Genomic DNA, 24,580 nt, shown 5'->3' on the forward strand with positions numbered 1-24,580 from the left:
AAAACAGATATTTAATATTGGGCAACACCCTTGGAGAGGAAGAGCGTTGTTAGTAAATCAAGTTCTAATGACCCGGGCAGGACAGAGCAAGCAGGACTCTGTCGTTGCTGAATTGGTCTCAAAAACAGGAATGCACAGGAAACGGGAGGACAGCAAATTTCAAGGCACAGCAAAATCCTCATTAATGCTGAACATGGCAGTCACACTTCAGCTTAAAATGTGCTGAAACAGAAATAAAAAACAAACACGAGGCCCTTTGGGTCTTCAGCTATACACGAAGATGTGAGTGATGTGTTCTTCTGTGGAGTTCCATGATGATCTCTGACAACTGTTTTTCTAAGAGCTTTTATCTTCAGTTTCATTCCGGAGACAGCTCCTGGTGAGCACCATCCTCAGTGTGTTCAAGCATGCACCAGAGACCATCCTGCAAACAGAGTCTTGGAGAGGGAAGCTGTTCAATTGAAAAGACAGAAAGAAGCAGCAGCAGCAGTTTCTGCATTGCAGTTAATGGCTTCTTACTACTTGCTTTGCAGAGGATAAGTGCAAGTTTTAATAGCATGGTTAGTAACTCATCAAGGAAAAGATTAAAGTGGGATTTGCATTTGTTTTGTTTTTCTATTTTTTTTGAGGGGGGTTATTTTATTTTAGAGAAAATGCATTTTTCTAGCATAGAATAAGAAGCCAAATGGAATGTTCATTCACTTTTTCAAAAGAATATGGTACTTAATATTTTAGAATCAAGACCCTATTTTCTAATCGTGATTAATCCATAACATTCAAATGTGATGAATTGCAAACAATCATTTATAATATATCCCTTTGGAAATTTGGAAGCACTTTTTAATGGGGGAAAATGGATATTTTCCATGACTGTATTTTCACACTAATCCAAATCTAGTTAACCCATCATGTACCATAAAAGGAGAGTAGGAATAAAAACCACTATATTTTCATTTCTCCTAATAAAAGTTCTTATGAGGTAGTACTATTTCAGAGACAGAAAGAGCACTAACATTAGCTTCAAAGCACCTGAGTTGAATCCTGGGTCAACTTTGTGGTACTGGGCAAATAACTTTACTTATCTGAATCTCAGTGGCATCATCCATAAAATGGGGACAATGCTTACATTCCAGGAGTGTGGCTGTGAGGATGATACATGGATTGAGTACAAACTTGTGTCAGAAGTGTGGGTTTGGATTCAAGCTTTGCCATTTACTTTCTGGGATCCTTGAGTAAGTGATTTACCTTCTATATGCATTAGTTAAGCACCCAAGGTAGTTATTGTTATTATTATAATTATGAAATATGCTTCCTAACAGTCTCTCTTTTCAGAACTGGGAATTAAACCCAAGACCTCACACATGCCAGGAAAGCACTTTCTTGCTGAGTTACATCTTTGGATCCCCTGCTTCTTCTTAATAACAGTAACAAATTGTTCTAAGTTTAAAAATTAGACAGACAGACTGATAGATACTAGAATTACTTGCCTAATAAATTGATTTGGTCCATGGTAATTTACCCCTATACATGGAAAAGAAATTTCGTCCCTAGATTGGATAAATGAAGGCATGAAGAAGAAAGGGAGGTTTGTGTCTAGCCAAAACCACAATTTCAGACTCACATTTGTTTGGTTTAAAAGGAATGTCAAATGTTACCTATTTTTCACCAGAAGGCAAACAAGCAACAAGTCTCTGCAGCCAGACATAGGAAGTATTGTTTTGAAAAAATGGAAAGGCGATCTCAACATGCTTGGGCAAGATTATTATTCCACTGCCTTTTAATTGCAATTACCATACTAAAAATAGTTGCATTGTACTTCATTCATTTATCATTGTTCAATAGCCCCATTTGTGGAATATGAAAATATTTGATGCTTTGCAAATGAAGACAGCTGGAGGCTTAAAACCCGTCTGAAGTATTCAATAGAGTGAGGGCCTTAATGTATTCTTTTCCCCTGGTACAATGAAAGACTTTGTCAGCCATAACTTTAATTCCTAGAATTAGGCAGGGGTGCGGGAGGAAATTATATTTTAGTAGGGAGACTGCCAACTATTTTAGCTTCACCTTCTTGGAAAGGTTAACTCCTAAACATTATAATAAACCAGGAGTCATGGTGACTTTCCAAGATGCCAGAATGCCTCTGTGTTAGGAGAAAGAGAAGGGGAGTGAATGAGGTGGGCATCACAGGAAGAACCAATACATCCTTATCTTCTAAAACCTGCTGTCCCTTGGAAAGCATGGAGTCACCAAGACCATGACCTCAGGGGAAAAAATATATATATATACCTTTATGTAACTTTCCTCATCTGGGACAAGATCGGGTCCAAATGATGGGGTTTGGGTATGAAGTTGTGGTGTTCTAGTGTGGACGGTGCTCAGTTTCAAGATGGCACTTTTGTCTGAAGTCTGGGTTTGGATTAAAGCTCTGCCATTTACTTGTAGGAATAAGTTATTTACCTTCCTCATGCATCAATTTCCTCTTCTGCAAAATAAAAATAAGATAGAAACTTGCCCTAGGGTTGTGTCAATTATACTGGGTTCAGTCAACATGTATAACGTATTTAGAATAATACTTGTCATAAGGTAAGCACCATGAAAGGGTTAGTTATTTCATCTTGGAACTGTAAATTCACAACACAACTCTTGGTTATCCTTAAATAGTCTATTGAGATAAAAACGAACTCCAAGGCCTAAAAGCAGATCACCTTGGAATTTTCCAGGGATCCCAGCCCAACCAGGGCAAGTCATCTCAAAAGCTGTCCAATTTGAGGGTGGATAACTGATGACTTTAAGGAGAGAAAACCAGAATAACATTAAATGGTGCCAGGAAACACATGAAGTGTTCTGAGACACTTGGCTCTCTTAGTTTCTTTTTAAAATTGTTTTTATTATTATGAACAACTTTGCAGAAAGTTTATCCCATAACCTCTTCAGTAAAATGTAATCATTGAGTTATCTCATGAATGCTTACAACCCTGTCCATATGTACATGTCTTATTCACAAAATTTTAGTCACTCTATATAAGACAAGGGTCTTGATTTTCATGAAATATAACATTATTATTTTTTTTTAAAGATAGGGAGAGGGAGAGGGAGAGAGAGAGAGAGAGAGAATTTTTTTAATATCTATTTTTTAGTTTTCGGCGGACACAACATCTTTGTATGCGGTGCTGAGGATCGAACCCCTGGCCGCATGCATGCCAGGCGAGCGCGCTACCACTTGAGCCACATCCTCAGCCCCAATATAACATTATTTTACTTGACATTCTTCTATATATTTATGGCCTAACTTTATATTTAATATTTTAAAGGCAGTATAGTGTTTTATCTAGTTGACACCACTTATTTTCTCAAAGAATCAACTTGCTTTTCCTTATTGTTAAACTCCCTGATTCCTGCACTCCCAAAGAAAAAAGAAAGAAAAGAAAAAGGGAAAAAAATCAAAATACTTTAACTTGTGTAAGTTTTTGTTTCTTTTTAGGCCCTGTGAGATAATTTATCTGAACATTTTTTCAATTCACTATCGGGCCATTAAACATATAAATTTTGATAGTGACTACTCTAAAACTTGACCAACAAATAATAGAAACAATGCAATTAATGAAGAAAATAACCAGAAAATTTTTTTTATTCTTTTGTCTCCTTATACTATAGAATGTGGTAATTTTTGCTGAAAGCAAAACTATTCAGATAGCCAAAATAGCCAAATTGTGCTGCCAGCTAGAATCTCATTCATTCATTTTTTAATGCAGCTAATATTTATTGCTCACCTATTATTTGCTAGAGATTATTCTAGGTGCCCCTTCTCTTATGGACTTTCTTTGGGGAAGCATTCAATAAATAAATAAAAAACATAACAAAATGTCAAGAGCCTCTTTTTAAAATTTTATTTTGAGATGAGGCCTTGCTAAGTTGCTGAGGTTGGCCTTGAACTTGTGATCCTCCTGCCTCCATCTCCCAAGGAGCTGGGATTGAAGGCCTGCACCACCACACCTAGTCTTGGGAAGTTCTTTCTGATGAATGAGTAATGAAAATGAGAGCTTGAATCCTCTGTGTCTCTGGAGGAAGATACTTTGTGTGCGTCCATAGAAGAACAGCAGCTCGTTCTTAGGTCTCTTCATTGTTTTTTTATTCATAGTTTCAAATATTCATTTTTTGTGAATGTGTTCATGCCTTGACAGCTAGGGGCAATACAAGAGTGGACCATATGGACATGGGGGATATCCCCTCACAAAGTGTATGAGAAGACAAGAAATCACAAGTGTGACAAGTGCTTTGAAAGAGGAAGTGTGGGGTGCTGATGCAGCAGATCTTTACAGCTAGGAGGTCAGGGAAGACTTCCCTGAGGAAGTGACCTTTAAGTGGTGAAGCAGGCAGGAGCCATATCAATGTGGACAAAAGGCAGCAGGACTAAAGGAAATTCATAGGCAGACAAGGTCAATGTATAACCTTGATTTTGCTGATGACTTTCAACTTTGTCACCTATCCAGTCTACCAAGGGTTAAGAAGTCACATAATTTGATAACATTTTCTTGCCACTCTCTGGCAATGCATGATTCACATGAATAAAGGAAAAAGCAGAGTGCAGGGGTTAATAATAACACAATTCGAACTAAGTGACTCTGTTCATATTCAAGATTTGTGTATCTTTATTTGCAGTAAGTTTTATTGTCAATCGATCTTTTTGATAGCTGGAGTGCCCTTTGAAACACAGAACTTGGATCATAAATTTTCCAAAGACCACTTATCAAGCTTAAGTCTTTCTGGTTTTGTATTTAACTCAAATGCATATACATTTTCTATGATTTTAAAACATAATTTATAGCAAAAGGAGAACTGGCAGCAGGAGGAGAAAATATCAAAAGCTTTCAAGAAAAAAAATAAGTCTCATTTCCTGTCTACACCAACTGATTCTTTGAAACCTAGTAATGATATAGGGTGGGAAAGCTGTGGTCTACTCCCATAAATAAGCCTGTACCATAGAAAGCACTCTGAGGTTCAAAAGTCCCCCAAAATGTTCTTCTCAAAACCATTTTAGTAAAGAAAAATTAGAAAAAAATGTGAATTTTCAACCAGAGGGGTTTGCATAATGGTTTATAGTTCTTCATACAGTAGAATATGTTGTAACCATTAGAAATCATGTTTTAGAAGAAGGTTTAATGTAATGAAAGAATATTCACAACAGATTAATTTTTAAAAAGCAGGATGCCAAATGAAATCTCAGTGTGATAAAAATTAGATCAAAATACAATGCAATTATAAAGGAAACTTGGCGATGAACATACATCAATTTTAATGTGTTTTCCAAATTTTCTGTCACAAATATATATTGGTTTTTCAACCTGAAAAAAATATGCAATGGATATTACTGGGAGTTTTTAATTGCAATGAGAAAGCAGAGATTTATGTAGCGATTATTTTTATAATTTGACTCACGTGCATGCAAAATGGGAGTTTATCAGGCTGGGGCTGGGGCTCAGTGGTAGAGTACTTGCCTAGCATGTGTGAGGCACTGGGTTCGATTATCAGTACCACATCTATATAAATAAAAATAAGGGCTGGGGATATAGATCAGTTGGTAGGGTGCTTACCTTGCATGCATAAGGCCCTAGGTTCAATCCCCCGTGCTGCAATAAATAAATAGGTCTGTTGACAACTGAAAAATTTTTTTTTAAAAAATGGGGACAATAATGTAGATGAACCTAGAAGACATGCCAAGTGAAATAAGCTAGTCACTGAAGAACAAATACTGCATAATTCTACTTATATGAGGTATCTAAACTAAATACACAGAAGCAGGGACTAGAAGGAGGGGAAAATGGATAAAAGTTATGTTAGTCATCTACAAGATAAATAAGTTCTAGAGATCTGTACAACATACAGTAGGGCCTATAGTTAAGAAAACTATATTGTGTGCTTTAAAATATGTCAAGAACCAGACACCATGGAGCACACCTGAAATCCTAGTGACTCAGGAGGTTGAGGAAAGAAGATGGAAAGTTGAAGGCCAGCCTCAGCAACTTAGCAAGACCTTGTCTCAAAAGTAAAATTTTAAAAAGGGCTGGAGAGTGACTCAGTAGTTAAGCACCCCTGGATTCAATTCCCAGTACCACAAAATATGTTTAAATATATTAAGATAGACCTCATGCTAAGTTAATTACAAAAATTAAAAAAACACCCCATAGACTAACACAAGGAAATTTTTTGAGGTGATGGATATGTTTACTGCCTTGTTTATAATGATGGTATCATGAGTATGAATACACTAAATATGTGTTACTTTTTGTACTGATATACTTTTTGTACTTATTTTATATTTCAATAATCCTTTTAAAAAGTCCAATATGAAGTGCACTTAGCATACATGTTTCTTTATTTTGACAATAATAATAATTCATGATCAATAAACATATTTTGCATAATAAAAAAATGGGAGTTTATCTTAGGTAGGTCTTGAATTCATGGCTTTGTGAGTGAAATAAAGGAACCAGAATTCATTGTAGTGGATCCAAACAGGCCTTCTTGCTTGGATAGCATATAGAGCCAATCAACTTTTATTTTATAAACACTAAAAAAGAAAGAGAGGGCCAATGAAATAAGACAATTATATGAAGAGTAGCTCTTTATAAGGAGCAGTGCTAGGAATGATGGTTTAAGTACTGCCCCATCCACCACCCCAATTGCAGATCTGCTCACAGGAGCATGCAATGGGCATTCTGGATAGTGTGCTGGGGACCCTGCATGCTGTTCACCCCTTTATTTTGTTTTTATGGAAGACATGGAATGTATGTGTGTATAAAATATGCCATTGTTTTTATGGTCTCTTGATTTTGTGTTATTCTTAGAAGGGCTTTCAAGATTATAAAAATTTTACCCATATTTCTTCCATTATTTTTCATAAATTCTAAATTCCTGTGGGTTATATCTGAGTGTAAGGATAGGGTTGGAAGCAGTTTTTATGCATTTCTATATAGCTAGCTAGTCATTTCATTAGCATTTATTGACGTTCTTTTTCTCTCAATAACTTAAAATTTACTTTATAACTCAATTTTTGTATAATTTGGGTCGGTTTCTGGATGCTACATCTTTTCATCCATCTACTGGTCTGTTTCTATACTGATACAAGACTATTACCACTGTTTTATATTTAGCTTAGATAGTGTGTTAGGTCAAATTGTCCCAGTTGATCCTGATCCCCTTTTTTCTTTTTCAAAAGCATGCTGTAATTTTGTTTGCATTGCTGCATTTCTTAAATGACTTAACACTTTGTTTTGCAATATTAATTAGAATGGATTCTTCCCTTCTTTTACATTCTCCAGAAAGAGAATTTTAGTGTACTCATGATATCAAAATAGGACAAAATCTCTGTCGTATTTTCAAAGACAGTATCTACCTGTTCTGAAGGGCTTCTGTTGAGAAGTAATATAGCCACAGGTGCTTCAGCTCCCTCTAACCAGATGGAAAAGCCCCTTCACACTGGAGTACCAAGATCTCTGGAGCCTTGGCCAGTTCTGCTAGATCTAATCTAAAGCCTAATTACATGGTCTAGGAAACATTCCAAATGAGATGTTGCTATTCTCCCAGATACTATGGCCAACCCATTCAAGAAAGAACCAAGGAACATCTTTTGAAAACCATCTGAAAGAGCAATTAACACTGGTTAACCCATTAATGACTGGTTTTATATTTAAAAAAAAAAAATCCTGCTTTTGTATACCCAGATGTCAACTTAGGCTTAAGAAGCAAACCATATATATATATATATATATATATACACACATACACACACACACACACACACACACACACACACACACTTTCAGCTGGGTGAGCTACTAAGAAATAGCTGATTCTTTTTCTAATTTCCCCTTAAATATTAGAGATCTTCCAGAGGAGATGTCTATTCCCTGGCACCATGTTGTGTTCACTTGTTTCTGGTTCTGATTCCCCCAACATCCTGTGGTAAATCTGTCTCCAGAGTTTCCTACGGTGAAACCCCTTAGTTTCTCTAGCTGAAGACTTCTCAAGGGTAGTTTTCCTTTATCTTGCTTATAAATCTGTCTGTTGAATCTTTCCAAACTGGGTCCTTTCCCTTTCTTGTGTCTCCTTCTTTTGCTCTTCTGACTTTATTTTCTCTTCTGATTCTCCTTTCACATCTTTTGGCAGCTTTGGGGGAGCTTGACTCGACCCATGTTCCCCAATTAGAAACCGGAAACTTCTCTATCTCAATCTTTGTTTCCATCTCTGTCTCTCTCCAGGTGGTCAAGGACATTCATGAAGGACCACATACAATGGGGTGGAGGGAAATGAGCTAGAGAAGCAATCATAGGGCAGAAAGGCAGAAAGAAGTTGAGTCCAGTGGCCACATGATGCCAGAGAGAGGAGAAAATAGGAGCTCCCTTCCTAATGGCACCTTAGTTCCAGTCCTTCTTGAGGACTTGCTGTGCTTCTTACTGTAGGGTTTCACAAGATCCCCCTTGTCCCTTTACCAGGCATCTCCTGCTTTGGGCTTAAGTTAATTAAAGAGGCTTCTATTTCTTGCACGCCCTGAGTGTGAGATGCCATAAGATCCCTGAGGCAAGGTCTTGGGTATTCTTTTCTCTACATAAGACCCCAATAGGTTGGAGATGCTATTTTTTAATAATATCACCTGTAAAATGATGACTCCTTAATCTATACAATATCTGTTAAATATCATGTTTCTTTGTTTGCCAAACTAATTGTTAAAGAAGTAATTTGGCAAAGTAGCTAAGTGTGAACTTTGAGATCAGATTGTCAGAGGCGCCTGGGATCTCAGGACTTCTCTGTGCATCTGTAATAATAGAAGTGCCTGCCTGTATGGGGCTTGAGAATGAATGAGGTAATGCATATAAAATTCTTAGGATAGTACTTGACACACTGTGAAACTACAACAAATTTTGTTATTTGTAACAACACAATTCTGCTTGGTTTTCCATAAATCTTTAACATGTTCACCTCAGGATTCCCCAACTTCCATGTAAAAAGAGGAAGTTATGACTTCATAACTTCCTGGTCCTGTCATTGGCTTCTCCATTCAATACATCAGACAAGGAATTTGACCTTTGGTGTTGAACTTCAGACCTATGCTTACTCACTGAAATCAGCAATTCCCAAAGCCAATTGCATCTCAGATCCCAAAGATATTGAATCAGAATCTTCCATATTGGAGCTCAGTGCTTTATATTTAAAAACAAAACAAAACTTCCCAGGTGATTCTATGGGATCTGGCCCTTGCATCAGGGGCCATTGCAGATTATCCTACTTTATCCCTCGATATCCCTATAAAATGGGAGCAATGAGTCAGTAAGTATCTATTTCATAGAATTGTTTGAAGTGATACCTAATATGTATTGAACATTTACTGTATGCCGTGTGGACTGGGGATATAGCTCAGTTGGTAGAGCACTTGCCTCACATTCACATGGCCCTGGGTTCAATCCCCATCACCACCAAAATAATAATAATAATAATAACAACAACAACAATAATAACAATAATAACAACTGTATGCCAGGCACTATACTCAGGGCTTTCCATGTATTTCTCAGTAAACTCTCACAATAAGTCTCTAAAGTACATATTTGGTTATTCTCATTTTACAGATGCAGAAACTAGGGTACAAAAATGTTAAGCAATTTAATAAAGATGATCCAGCTAGCAAGTATAGACAGTGATCATATGAACTGCAAGGGTTAATGTAATGATTATGTTAAATGTATTTAAGGCATCTGCTACATGGTAGATGCTCAATAAACATTTTATTTTCCCTTCCTTGTATTCATGTGATTCTATTCATGCCCAGTGAATTTTAGATTGAGAACCATACTTTAACAATGCTCTGCAATTGACTATTTAGTATTCTGGAAAGTAAAACAAAAAAGGGGGGCTTAGGTACCTAGAAAATGGAGGTGTTTGGGATCTCCAACAGAGAGAAATACTAAAGAACAATATAATTACAAATGGAAGAACAGGCACATATGAAAAGAGAGACAGTTTGCTACTAAGGGTAGGAAAAGACAGGGTAATAAAGATTAAAAGGGAAAAAACCAACATATAAGAATCACCTTCTCAGAAGAACAGAATCCTAACGATAACTTTCCTAGCCTTCCCTCCTCAATTTGACCATCAAATTCATGCTTGGACAATTTTTTTATGAAAAGAATTTCAATTTATCAAGCCAGAAGGGGCTCTAGTTGTTGGAAAATTCTTCATATTGATTCTTCTAGAGTTTCCACTTGCAGGTACCCCTTCCATTCCTTAAGGCCCCAAAGGAGAATAAGTCTAATTTGTCTTCTATTTGACAGCTCTCCAAATATATGAACACAGTTACCTTGTATCCCCTGAAGCTAAACCTTCTGCTTCCTTTAATCTTTCCTCATATGACATAGTTTCTAGCCTTTTTACATCCTGGTCCCTCTCCTGGTACATGTAGATAGTTTTTCTTTGCCAAGTATTAATTGCAGATAATAGTCCATGCGGGTCTTAACCAACACCAGGCAGTACAATCACACCCATCTTGCTTTATATTAGATTTGTATTGATGCAGCCTGAGACAGTGTTCTTTTATTTGGCAGCCACAATTCACTGTAGTTTCAGATTGAGTTGTTTATCACTTAAGACCCTTATCTTGCTCTTAAATGCATCTGTTAAGACACCTCTGAGCTGGGCATGTAAACAGGCCTGAAATCCCAACTACTCAGGAGGTTGAGGCAGCAGGACCATAAGTTCAAATCTGGCCTGGCCAAAGTAGCAAGACCACATCTCAAAAACAAAAGCAAAAGCAAAAACAAAACAAAACAAACAAGCCCTGTCTCTGTCCCTATCCTGCCTTTGAGCAGTTGATTTCCCAGACTGTAGGACACCATATTTATCCCTGTTAGAGGCATACTGGATTTAGTTAATGTTATATAATGGCATTTTTCCCTTCTGGCTTTGTATCTTCTGGAAATGTGATGCAAGTCTCCTAGGTCTTCATTCAGGACACTACTAAAAGTCCTGAGGTCCAGACCTTGGAGAGTTCTGCCATCCTGATGTGAAATAGAGGCTTCATAATAATAATAATTTAAAAAATCTGGTTTGAATCATCACTCTGCCACTGACAGAGGTCAGCTAGTTAAACTTTGAGTTTCCATTTTATCATCTGTAAAATGGAATAATAATAGCTTCCTCACAAACTGGTTAGGAAGATTCAGAGAAAAATGCCAGGAAAGCACTTGGCACAGGGCCTGGCACATAGTAGATGCTGCCCAAAGGTTGGTTCTCTCCACTCTTTCTTCTGATCAACAGTCACTCATTAATCAGAATCTTTAGGCTATGGTTATTTAGCTAGTTACTTACTAGTCCAATTAATTATACCAGCATCCAGCCCATAGGTTTTTTTTTTTTTTTTTTTTTTTTTTAAATCTTGTCCATAATGTATTTTCAAGTGCTTTGCTCAAGTCTCACTTACATAGAGTGTGTATGATATGGGGGCAGAGACAAAGTAAACAGCAGTAAGATTACACCTACATGTAAATTTAGGAAAAATAGAAAGCTACCAGTGAAGTTGGTTGACCTTGAAAATAGTCTGCATTTAGTCTACAAGCAGGCAACAGATAAACATTGCGTGCCTGGCAATGAGCTGGGGATGGGCAATGGTTTTGCAACGATTTAAACTCAGTGTCGAGATTCCAGGAACTTACGAGTCTAGAATTCTAGAGTCACAGAGGCTAGTCTGGGTCACAGAATTGAGCTAAATGATTTGATTCCATTTGTTCGTGTTATTCAGCCAACAATCATTCATGGAGTACTTGCTAGGTGTCGCCCCGCCTTCATCCCATTAGATGCTCAAAGGGAAGGGTCACGGATAAAAGAAGCCAATTGTTTTCAGGTAGTTTTAACATTTAGAGGGGTGGGGAGTTCTTTGTGCAAGAGGTCCTCTGCTAAGTGTTTGAGATACAAAAATAAGACAGATTCTCCGTGCTCTCAGCACTCAAGTCACATGTTGTTATGGAATTTTTTTATTTTCTGTAACTCTCCTTCTGTCTAGTTCCTTAGATCTTGTTTTTGTTTTTCTTTTCAGTAGACATCGCGGTCGCTGGGATGGTGTCTGCCACACAGTAAACACACAGTAGATCAGAACCTTGCTACTGGAAAGAACTGTAAAGGAATCGTTCTGCGCTTGAGTTTTCTCTTTTGAACAACGACAATGACAGCTCCGCGGGACGCCTGGAGGTCAAGAATAACGAAAGGAACGAGAGAACACTTGCAGCTCTGGGGTGGAAAAGCTTCCTAGAAAAACTAAGTATTCGTTCTCTCTTTTGGACTTTGGCAACCCAGCGGTTTTTAGGACAAGTCTGACACTCTGTGTTCCTAAAATTTGGATTCCTAGATGGAGTAGGAGCGAGGGAAGTGAGGAAAAGCTACGTTTAGGCAGGGTGTTCCGAGTAAAGAGCGCGAAGGAGAAGAGGTCAAATCCGGGAGTCGGATGCCAACCAAAGACCCAGTGAAGAGGGACGCGCCGGGCGAATGCGAGAGCGAAGCGTCCGCACCCGCAGCGGCCCCGGCCAGTGGGAGACCTGAAGGAAAAGGGAGAGGGCAGGGGCGAAGAAATCCAGAGAGAGTGTGCTGATTGGTCCCCTCTTCGGGGCGTGCGCTCTTGTGCGCCAAATGATTGGCGGCGGGAAAGTAGCAGGTAAACCGGCTCCCTGCCGCCCTACCATTGGTCAGCGGTCTCTAGAGCCGCCACGCAACTGGCCAGTGGGCCGCAGAGCCGCGCACGGATTGGCCAGAAACGGCCGCCGAGACCAGCTCCCTTCGCGCATCCGGATTGGCTGGCGGGAAGAGGCAGGTATCCGGGCTCCGCGGCTTCCCCATTGGTGGGCGGGGAAGGGGGGTTGGGCGAAGCGATTGGTGGGCGGGGGGCCGGGCCTGGGCCGGCGGGGAGCGGATTGGTCGGAAAGTAGGTTAGTGGTGCGACATTTAGGGAAGGCAGAAAGTAGGTCAGGGACGGAGGTGCCTGTTTACCCGCGCCGGACTCACCGCCGCCGCCGCCGCGGGATCCGAGTGCGGGCGCGGGCGCGGGCGCTCCGGGCGAGCCACGGTGAGTGTCGGGCCGCCTGAGGCTGGCGGCGCGGCCGGGGCACCCCGTCGGAGGCCGTTAGCACCCTGGCAGGCGCGGCGCCCCCGCCGCCGCCCGGGGCGCAGCCCGGCCGCCGGGGAACCCTGCCCGACGTGCCCGCTGCCGGCCTTAAAGGGCCCGTACTCGCTCCCTGCCCCCACCCAAGCCGCGAGGAGGCTGCGCCCCTTAAAGGCGCCGCGCCCGCCCGCCCCCATCCTCCTAGCAGGGGCCGGCGCTGCCGACCAGGGCGGGCAGAGGTGCCGCAGGCGCCCTAAAAGGCACAAGGAAAGTGTCCACGGGAGTACCCACCTTCCCTTCGCGGACATCGCTACCTGGCGGGAGGAGGGAGCAGCCAGCTGCCTCTTAAAGAGATAGCTCTGCCCTTTGGGAGTAATGATCCGCCCGAGGGCGAGTCCTAGGATGTATAGTCGGGAGCAGCAGGGACCCCCGAGGGAACCATTTTTGGCGGCTGTCTCCCAAGAGCGTTGGGGGAACGATGCCTTGCCTGCCCTTCCTCCCCTTCTTCACTTCCCTTTCGGGAGCCCGCGAGGCTGGGTGGGGGCGGGGAGGGCGTCTCCGCGGAATGGGGAGTCCGAGTCTGCCCGCCCCTTCGGCCCTGTAACTGGGGCTGGTGCTGCACCCGGGAATCCCCGACCCGGCGTGGAGCCGACCCCAACCTGCGAACTTTCGCCTGGCGAGCTCCGACCAGGTCCTGGGCATCCCGGGAAGATCCCCCTGTGGGTCGACAAGGGCTACCCGACGGCGTGGGGATGTCGGCCGGTGCTCAGGTGCGGCCCCGCTTCCGGCTCTGGAGCTCTGGAGCTCCGCGGAGGACGCCTCAAGACTGGCTTCTGCTCCGGGGTTTGACAGATGTCGGGGAAGAAAAAGATTTCTGCTAGCGATTGCTCCGCGTTGACTGTCCAGAGAGCTCAGGTTTGCCCGGAGGAAGAAGTGAAAGGTAGAAATTAACGCCGACCTTGTGGGGCGCGTGTCAGCCACCCCGAGGGGTCTCGAGAGCAGGGAGAGCATAGGTGCTAGATAATGGGCGCAGGAAAAGGAAGGGCTGCACTGGACACTGGCATCTGTTGTCAAATTTGTGCTGGCCGGTGGGAGACCCGCTGAACCTCCCGCCACCCCAAGCCTTATTCCTATTCTCCCCGCCTTGGTCCTTTTGCGGTCACCTATCCTTGTTTGGGCACTTTAGTGCTTGCGGTCTCGGGTCTCTCCTGTCCTTACATCGCTGCTCAGCAAGAAATTATTAACCAAGTTTTCTCACTCAGCTTCCAGAAATCAGATTCAGTATTTATGGAGAACTTTTTTTTTTTTTTGACAGTATTTCCAGGATCTTCGTTTGTTTTGTCGTTGTTGTTTAATCCATAAAAAAACTATCTATTAGATGCATATCATTTCCACAACATTTGCTTGTCATTTGTCCTTTTTGACATGTGCTTTTCCCCCTTTAATCTATTTTTATATAACAACTATTATTTTAATTCTTCAGGTCTCATTGATATCAAGATCTGTCAATTTGGGTTGGTGGAGTTTTTAATTAATGTACCCGTTGAATCATGAGCTTAAAATAATCATTGCTGCTCCTGAGCAGTTTTGAATAATCTTATGCTCTCTGTGCTTGCAAGACTTAAAAAAAAATCAGTGCTTTTAAATTTGATTTCCATATAATGAAATTCCAAAACATTTTTTAAAATACAAAATATAATCATCAGGTTAAGCATTATTGCTGAGATCACTGTATTGATCATTTTAAAAACAGTTTGTTGAGCATATTTGGAAGACTTGGAAATTTCCTAGGCAGGATTTGAAAATGGATTTGTAGAGGTATTTTGATTCTGATTGTAGACCTAGACAGAGAATAGTAAGAATATTAAAATGGTACTTAAATTTGTATCTGATTCCAAACCCTACAATTTAAAGGGAGAGAAAAGAGCACATGTGGTGGAAAAGCACTAACCTGGAAGTTAGGAGCTTCTAGCCCAGATTGGGGCTCTTTGGGCTGTGCCTCTTGGGACAAGTTACTAAGTCTTTCTGGGTTCTTTTTGCCTCCGATGGAAAGTATGACAATTGAACTAGGTTATGTCAAAGGTTCCTTCTTCTCTAGAGTCCTATGAGTCTTTAAATATTTAATACATTTGAATTCAGGTTGATATTTACCTCCTGGAACCTCCATAACATATGAGCTGAAGTCCTATTTTCATAGGAAAGCTAAGCAAATCATAGAGGGTGTTTTAAAGGATCCATTTCAAATGATTTATAAAATGAGGACTACTGAAGAGCTTGCTATTTGCAGGAGAGATTTGCAACGCCACAGGTCAGGAAAAGGTAGTGGACAATGTCAGATTTATCCATTTATACCAACAATCTTAATAGAATATATATACTAAAAGACAAGCACTACAGAAAGACTTGGCTATATTAACAAAACTACATAAAGAATATGTAAAAAAATAAACTAAATATTTAATCTCTCTCTTTAGTGTAGAGTTTGCCTTCATCTATGAGCTTTATCTATTTGTAATTCCATCAACTCTCACTGTGTAGAAGAATATCAACATTAAAGAAAGTTTCTGCCCCTTACAATGTTGTAATGACAGACAATAGTTAGTACCATGACAGCTACAGTAGGCACTTGCAGGGAAATAAAGTCCTTTGTAGACCTTGAGGTTTAGTTAGGAGCTCAGGGATATAAGCATGTCATCCTTTTCCACAGTCTTATCTTTCTTCCTTGTTACTTTTTTATAAGACTCCAACTTACCCCAAATATCCACCCTGTCTTTTCTTCTCTATCTTACAAAACAAGTCCTTTTCCGACTTAAGCTTCTCAGTTTCCTTTTCTTCATATTAAAAATATCCTTTCCCTGTTGTCTTTTCCTTCCTGTTCAAAATATCCTTTCCCTGTTGTCCCCTTCTTTCCTCCCAGTGCAGAGAAAGCAAGTGGATCCCTCCTCTGTTTCCTCTGATTGAGCCCTCACAATGGACAGGAGCCTAAGACCTGGGACTTGGGTTCAAGCTGTGTGGCCTTGGACAAGTGCTTGATTTCTCTGATCTTAGCCTCCTCCTCTGTGGTGTAATGACAGTGCCTGCCTCTTGGAGTCTATATAAGGATCAAGGGAAATGTGCCTGTAAAATGTCTAGCAAACAGGAAGCTTTTCTTTGGTGCCAGCTACCAATCTCTCCCATCTCTGCCAGAGTCATGTCACTAGAATCATTTGGGCTCTTTGTCCTCAGCCTCCCCACCAAGAGAAACCTTTGTCTTGACATAGAACATGAAGTACAGAAGAGGAAGATGCATACCTGCTATGAGGTTGTTGTACACCAAGCAATTTACATATATCTATACTTGGTCACCTGAGTCTCTGTCTCCCTTTCCACCAGTCTCTCACAGAACGGTGGGCATTACCTCCTCCACTGTCATCTCCTGCCCTATGGCTTCTCTCCGTACCACCCTTCTTTATTTCTTCCCAAAGTTTCCTCCAAGCCAGGTGCAGTGGTGCACACCTGTAATCCCAGCTACTCACAAGGCTCAGGCAGAAGGATTGCAAGGGCTAGGATGTAGCTCTGTAGTAGAGTACCCCTGAGTTCAATCCCTGCTACTGACAAAAAAAAAAAAAAAAAAAATTCCTCCAAAAACTTTAAACCTCCAATTCTAGGGGCCTTATCTCACTCTTAAATGATTGTTCTTGGCCCCTTTGCAGCTTTTATTTCACCTGTCTTTACCCCTTCTGAAGACCCCTCCTCATTTCCATCTTGGGTCATGCTGCTTTCTTGAATTTCTTCCTGCACCCACTGAAGGTAGGTATCTGTCCTAGCCTCTGCTATTCATACTGCCCTTCTCTTCCTAGGGCTCTTCTCTAGTTCTGCCCTGTCCCTCTGGCTTTGGCTGCTAGACATTATTGGCTCATAGCTAGTCTTTATGGCCTTGAAGTTGCAGGTTTGTAGACAATTTGCAAGCAGTTTCCTCCAGAATCCTCATAACACTATATCCCTCCACCCGCAAAGTTGTCTTTTGAGGTAGTTTGGATGGGTTATTTTGAACACAGGCGCCAGATTTCATACCCCAACTCTTCCTTACTTGTTTTATGATCTGTGTTAAGTTGCTTTTATTCGGTATGTCTTGGTGTCCTATAAAACTGGGATCAGCCTCCACCTCCAAGAATTGTGGTATAGATTGAATGAATTACTGGAAAAGCATGTCAAGTTATTCACGACACACAGCAAATGCTCAGTGGGTGTTGGCTTTCAGTATTGCTGCTTGTCATTGCTTTGCCCATCCTCCTTGACCAGGTGTGTAGGGTTCTCCATATCCAGCTCACCTGTCTGCCAGACTTTGCTGTGTGTCTAGAACTGTCCAGACAAGCTGGAGATCTATTCATCCCCTGTACCAGCCCTTGGCCCAGGTCTTCCTCACCTCCCCCAGTCTTCCCATGTCCAAATCTTCTTCTGCTTTCAAGTCTAAGCTCAGGAGCTTGATCCTGCAAGAACTGTTTCTTCATTTTGTTTTTCTCCTCACACCTGGCAGTAGTGTCCCCAGCCCTTGACCCATCTCTGATTTCCTTAGATTCTGCTATATATCATGTTAGATTGTCTCTGGGAATCTCTCTCCTGCTCCCCTTTGTTGACCACTGTGGAAGGAGTTATGGTTTTCTCAAAATGATAGGCAAAGGGAGCCTTCAGGATATTCATGACCAGTGCATATCTCAGTTAAAGATCTTGAGGAAGAGACAGAATAGGATGGGCATTTAGGGATGAGCAGGGGGAGGAGGGATGCACACCATAGAGAGCTGGGATATGAGATGACAGATGCAGCAGGGGCATGAGTGGATATGGCTGCAAGTGATTAGTTCTCATGGAAGGAGAGTTTGAGGTGGAGACTTAGCTTCAAGGGCAGATGAGATTGGATAAGCTTTAGTCATCTTTGCTTCTGGGGAACGTTGAGTGCTGGCATATAATGGAAAATGATTTTTACTTGAGTACATGCTGTCCTTTTAAATAGTATAAACTCATGTTTGTCCAGCTTGGGTAAAGAAGGGAATGGATGGTCTGCCTAATTTAATATTCTAGTTAATACTGTATCCACCAGCTTTTGCACATATATGAGGTAAAACATTTACATGTATTTATTCCTTCAGCTACTGTTTGAAATGTGTAATGTGGCAAATTAGGAAGCTTCTTTGAGTCTGATTTACCTCACTTGCAAAATGAGAATAATACTAATTATGGTAATAGAAGTTAACATTTATTGAGCACTTTCTATATGCTAGCAAATGTGTTGGTTACCTTAGATGTTCTTTGGAACTACCCAATGAAATTGGCACCATTATTATCCTTATTTTACAAGTGAGAAAATTTTATAAATTGCTCAAGGTCACTCTGTTGATAGGGTTGGAGCAAGATTTGTGTCTGGTGGACTCCACAGTCTATTCCAGACCACTGTAGCAGATGCCTTCTAGGAGGGGCACTGTGTTAGATCCTGTGTGGCACGTACCCAGCACTGTGCAAGAGCCCGCTAGGCCTTTGGTGATTGCAAATCATTGTTATTGTTGATAAGTGTGTGTTTACCTCCTTATAGCAGGGATGAAGGCCTCTACCATGGGATATGAGGGACACGCATTCAGTTGTTACCCTAATAGCAGTTATAAGGGCTTTGGGGTATCTTCTCACATCCCGTTGTGCATGTTGGCCTCTTGCTTTTCTTAGACATTTCTCTGATTCAGGCCCTATGTGGCTCAGCCACCTCCTTCCCAGGCTGCTTTGTATGAAATGAACCTCCAGACCTAACATATTGCCTCTGAGAAGCCATCCACAGAGCTCTTCATGCTAAGGAATCCTTTTCAGAAGTCTCTCACCTTCATCCTCCTCTCCCTAGCTCCTTACCCCTAAGACCAGCACCCTCACCCTTGGTGTATCTGCCGTTTTAGTGTATACATATTATTGTATCTTTTAAATGCCAGTTGTTCCCTGAATACATTCAGATAGTAAGGGAAACATTGTTTTATGTCAAGTACCTGTTACATAAAATGTGTTATATAATGTTCAAATATATACTGCACAGCAAAGTCAGATATCACTTTGTTTTTTCAAAGAATAAAAGGATAATAATCACCGGCTACACTGAATATAATTAATCTCTAATCAAAAAGTAGGGAAAGACATGCTCTGCCCTCAGAGTTACCGCTTTGAACCCAGCTGTCCTTCTTGGGTGTTCTGAGACTAGGATGCATGGGAGTTGTCCTGTACCTGCCAAAGGGTGCTGCAGTGAGATTCCCTGGAAGTTGCCTTTGTGGGGAGGAAGTTCCTTGACATCTTGCTCATTTCTACCCCAGCCCCTCATCTAGGCAGAGGGAAGTATCTTCTTTTATCCCCTATACTTAGATTACCATGGTCAACCTCCTAACAGGTTTTCTGGTTTATTCTCTACTTCTTTCAGTTTTCCCCCACAGGATGTGATCAGCTGTGTCTTCTAAGAACATCCTGTGTCCAGTCTTCTAGGCCTCCCAAGGCCAACCCTGCTTTTCCTTGCCAGCTTGCCCCCAACCTCTATCTTGAGATCCAGCCCAGTTCTGAAGTTCCATCCTGCTTGTCATTCCCCAGCCCTCCCTTGGCCACCCAGTTTATACTCTTTTCTGCTGTACTCTTCACTCCATTGTTCCTTTTACCAGAAAGACCTCTCGTCCTTGACTGCTTGCCTTGAATCTCACTTCTTCATGAAACCTCGTCTGAGGACATTTACTCCCATTATGCACTAGCTCTCTTTACTTTGATTGCCAGCAATGTATGCAGAAGGAATGATACTTCATAATTAGCAAATTGCCATAGCATGCCTAATTAGGAAGGCCAGTTCTCTCATTTTTTAATTGTTTCATGATGAATTACCTTGTCCTCACTTCCCACTCTCCAGCTCTCCTCATTCTTTCACTGGGTGGAACTCACTGGATCCCTACCATGTGCCTGGCACTTCTCTGGGCACTGAGGGTACAGGGGTGAACAAAACAGAGGCCAGTAGGAGAAGCAGACAGTAAACAGTAGGATAAGCTAGCCACTGGTGGTGACAGGTACTGGGAAATAAATCAAGTAGAGTAAAACAGTAGTAATAATCAATGGTGGCAAGAAGGTTGCTTTAGCTATGTCATCAGAGAAGGGTTCCCTGAGGAGGTGACACTTAGCTTAGCTTCAGAAAGATCTGGGGGAAAGTATCTCAGGAAGAGGTGATAGCAAGTACCAAAGCCCTGAGATTGGAAGTAGTTTGATTTTTCTGAGAACAGTGAAGCCAGCATAACTAGATTAGGAGTTCCTTGTGTGCAGATGTTTTCTCCCTCCTCCTTCCTCCTCGTAACTCCAAACCCAGTGTTAGAAGGGCCCTACAAATACTTGTATATTGAATTAGAGCAGTTGCCTTTGGTGATGTTATAACTAGCAGTTTAACTGTACCCTGCTCAGCAGGTCTTTTAATAAAACATAATGCATTGTTTGTATGCATTGTTGCATATAAACAAATTGAGGGTCTGAAGGGTTTCCTCATAAGTGTACTTGTAGCATATGTCACCAACTATTACTGTTTTAATTACATTGAGTACAGAACTTCAGACCTTAGAATTCTGTTTTACATGCACAACCATCTTAAAAACAGGTTTTTCTCTTAAAGTTTATTTGTAAGATAGTTGATGGAAACTTGATATAAGTTATTCTATATATATATATAAAAAAAACGGAACCAAGTAGTGGTTTAGTTTCCAGGCAAGCCCACAAAAGCTGTTTAGTGGCAACTATGGCTGAAATCATACTATTTAGTACTAAAGCATTATTATAGCATTGATTTAGCCTTCTTTGACTTGGCCCCCTCATCCATATTGCATTATAGTTATTTAATATTAGCATTAACCATTTACATTAGTCATTTCTACTGTTTTTCTGGTCTGTCAGAAAGTTTTATAAAAGGAATTTTTACCTTTGTGCCATAAGATTTGGTCTCATGTTTTATAAATGAGAGAGCATATAGTAGGGAACAGCTGGACTGGTCAGTGGGAGATGTCCAGTCACCAACTTGCTGAGTAACTTTTGAGTAAGTTGTCCTCATGGAACATTGATTTTTCAGGTCCTTCTCAGCTATGAAATCCTGTGTTTTCTTACCATAACAGAAAGACATACATATACTTCATTGTTCAAACCTGCCCTCAAATGTCCACCTCTACTTTATATGGTATGCAAATAATGAGAAACTCAAGAAGCTCCCGTGTATAATACTCAGCAGTTCAGCTTTCAATATGAACCTTGATTTCGATCTGCTGTCTTTCTTGATGAGTTGAAAGAAATTTTATCCTAGAACTTTTGGTCCAGATAAGATTCCTATGTTCTTGGCCAACTTATCTCCTATATAATTATGTAAATCTTTTTTTTTTCTTTTAACTCTTAGGGATAAAAATGGTGACTATGGTTTGTTTGCTTACGAAATACACTTACAAGTGCCCTTAGGGAAATGGAATGAATTTGCAGGAGAGAACAGAGCTGAAAGAGTGTGGGATCAAAAACAATTTTAAATGTTAAATGCAAAGCTATTTTCAGTATCCTGCTGGAAGAAAAGAAATTTTTTCCCCCAAGGCTTTAGAAGAGATTTCTGCTTCAAAGGAGAAAGGAACCTAAGGTTTGGCAGTGGAAGAAACCACTGATCCTTTAACCAACTGCTGCCCCCACTTCCCCACCTCTGAGTTTTGTTTTTGGCCTCATGGGCCACTTTGCCATTTGAGAGGTTTGATATTTAAATGACGCTAGTGGCAGAGCTCAACTGGCTGTGTTGAAATGATTGAAGTGCAGAGTGCTATGGTGTGGATGTCCTCAGAGGATTCTAGAGTAAGGGATGCCTCCTTGGGAGTGACAGAGCACTTTTAGCACTGCCCAGTTGGTCAGTTTTGAGTGGTATGTTCCTTTTTCTGTGTGTCTTACTTGAAAACAGCAAGGAGTTGGGCCAAGAAATTATTGCTTCGTGGTCTTCACATTGGAGCTAGAGGGTGGTATTGTACCTGACTTTCCTCCTTAGATGCTGAAATATGAGCAGGAATATCATCTATTTTTTGTTCCTACAATATCCCCAGCAACTAAGTGTACAGAATACTCACTCCATGGATACTTGCTTATTGATTCAGTGAGTGGATTTGGTTTGGAGAAAACCTCAAATTTCCTTTACTCTCAACAGAATAGGTTCATGAACTTGGGGTTGTGTGGGTTTTTTTTTTTTTTCCCAAGCCTGAACCCAAATTTTGCGTTTCCTGTGGACCTGAATTACCATTTCCTTTGGACATTTGTGTTTTTTCTTATTCTCTGTTAGCCAGATATCATTGCTTTTTACTGATGATGAGGTGTTAACTGGCCATGGTTGTCCCTCCCCTGTTCATGTTCATCCTTATTTTATCTTTAATTGGCTCCAAAGTGCAGCAAATCAGTAACTGAACCACATCAACTAGAAGGAAACATATTGCATGTTCATTTGGGCATAGTATGATATGTTTATTTATTCAGTCAACATATATCTAAAAGGAAATATGGCAGGCACCATACTAGACCCCGAGGAAGAGCAGGAATAGTTGTTAGGACCGAGGAGTCTAAAGCTTCTTTGGAAAGATCATCCAAGGCCACATGTAATGCTGATGACATAGTCTATAGTATAAATGCTGCAGGAATTTAGAGACTAGAGCGGTCTCTTTGAGTGTTGTAGAAGGGAAATGACTTTATGAAAGTTGTCAAGTTTAATTTAGACCTTTAATCTTATCTAGGATTTAGATTCACAGACAAGGTGAAGACGGATCCTTTTGGGGTTGGATAGGTAGGACCACAACAGAATTAAAAAGCACAGGATGGGGATGACCAATTTGCATTCAGGGACCCAGTGTTTCCTTGGAATGGAAGGTTCTCAAATAACAGTGGGAATTTAAGTTTGGAAGACATTCAAGGCCCAAATACAAATTCTGCCTTTAAGATGATTATAATTACCAATGTCTATGGAGTCCTTATAATGTTCTTAATCTTTCACAAGTATTAACAACATCTTCATGAAGTAGATACTATTGTCATCATTATTTTAGAGTTGAGGAATTTGAGACACAGGGCAATCTTAAGTTCACGTAGCTTGAAAACAAGCCATGAAAGTTATTGAACACTGGACTCTGCCACCTCCCAGAAACTTCCAGGTGCAAAATTTGGGCTTGAGGGCTTGCTTGAGAATCAGAAGCCAGAGCGGACATTTAGCCTGCATCATCATTTTGTAGAAGAGGAAACGGTGAAGTTAAGTGACAAGTCAAAGTTTACCTAGTGAGGTAGAGGCTAGTGGGCAGTGGAGAACCACTGGAGTTTTTTAAAATTTTTTTTTATGACATGAAATAATTCTCCCTAAAGCATGAATGTATTAATGTTCTAGTTGCATTAGAGCAGAGAGAGGGACTAACTGCAGCAGAGGTTGAATAGGAGGTTAGGAGGTGAATCCAGGCAAAGAGGGACAGAAAACCAGAACTCCGAATTAATTGACAATTATGTTAATCGGCATGGCTCTTATCAGTCTCCCTTTAGATTTCTGGAGTGTGGTGAACATCTGCCTCTGTGAGTGGCTTTTAAGTGTGTGAATCTGCACTGTACTGTGACTGAGATGCCTAAATTAATTAATTCTTTAGAAGCAAAACACCATTATGGAAGACAGATGTTTAAAAACAAATACCCATATTTTCTGGAAAGAACACCAGGTTAGGAGTCCAGTAATCTGTACACTATGCTGCTTCTGCTACCTAATCACCATATACCTAAGCCAAATCACTTAGTGTCTCAAACTGAGCCTGATTTCTTGTCTGTGGAACAGATATAACAGTTCTTGTCCATCCCTTTACAGTGTGGATCTGATGCTGGAGTGAAATGAGAAAGAATGAGGGGTTTAAAGTGGTAATGTTGATTTTGGGCCCCAGGGAGCAGTCCTGCAGTTTTGATAGTGAAGGTGTATTGCCTAGGAGGGTCCCAGGGAAATTCCCCTACCTCCAGGGCTTGTTGAGGGATGTGGCGCTGTCCGCCACATGGGTGCTGACAGGCTCCTCTCTGCTGGGTAGGGCCATGTTTTACAGACAGTTATGCATTTTCCCCCGCAAAGATGGAGAGCCACAGCCTGGGCTTGGATGGAAAATTAGGCCCAGATATCCATGTGAATCTGTTCTTCTCTGGGAATACCTCTCAGGAGAGTGATGGGCAGCTATGAAACAGAAAATCAAGTGTCAGAATCTAGCCAGCTGGCTAGTCGGGCCTTCTTGGATGTTTCCCCTATCCTGAGGCATTAGGCAAAAATCCAGAAGAACCTTGATTAGCCTGGGGAATTAATGGATGAGCCAGCATGCTGTCCAGGTAATAACTGGTTATAAAGCCTGTAGCAAAGCCATGACTGGAGATCTGCCAAATCTTAATTTTTGTCAGCAATACATA

The 24,580-nt window shown here is 41.0% G+C and overlaps 1 protein-coding gene across 4 annotated transcripts in view; it reads left to right on the top strand.

Moving 5' to 3' along the window:
- The first annotated feature begins 12,996 nt into the window (after positions 1–12,996).
- Bmal1 (basic helix-loop-helix ARNT like 1) overlaps positions 12,997–24,580 on the top strand; it is a 100,287-nt gene continuing 88,703 nt past the window's right edge. For all 4 annotated transcript variants that reach the window (XM_076846911.1, XM_076846912.1, XM_076846913.1 and 1 more), the window contains exon 1: positions 12,997–13,102. The gene's annotated coding sequence lies outside the window, so the exon portion shown is untranslated. The remainder of the gene's footprint in view (positions 13,103–24,580) is intronic.

The sequence above is a fragment of the Callospermophilus lateralis genome, chromosome 2 (genome assembly GCF_048772815.1).
Source record: "Callospermophilus lateralis isolate mCalLat2 chromosome 2, mCalLat2.hap1, whole genome shotgun sequence".
NCBI classification, from domain to species: domain Eukaryota; kingdom Metazoa; phylum Chordata; class Mammalia; order Rodentia; family Sciuridae; genus Callospermophilus; species Callospermophilus lateralis.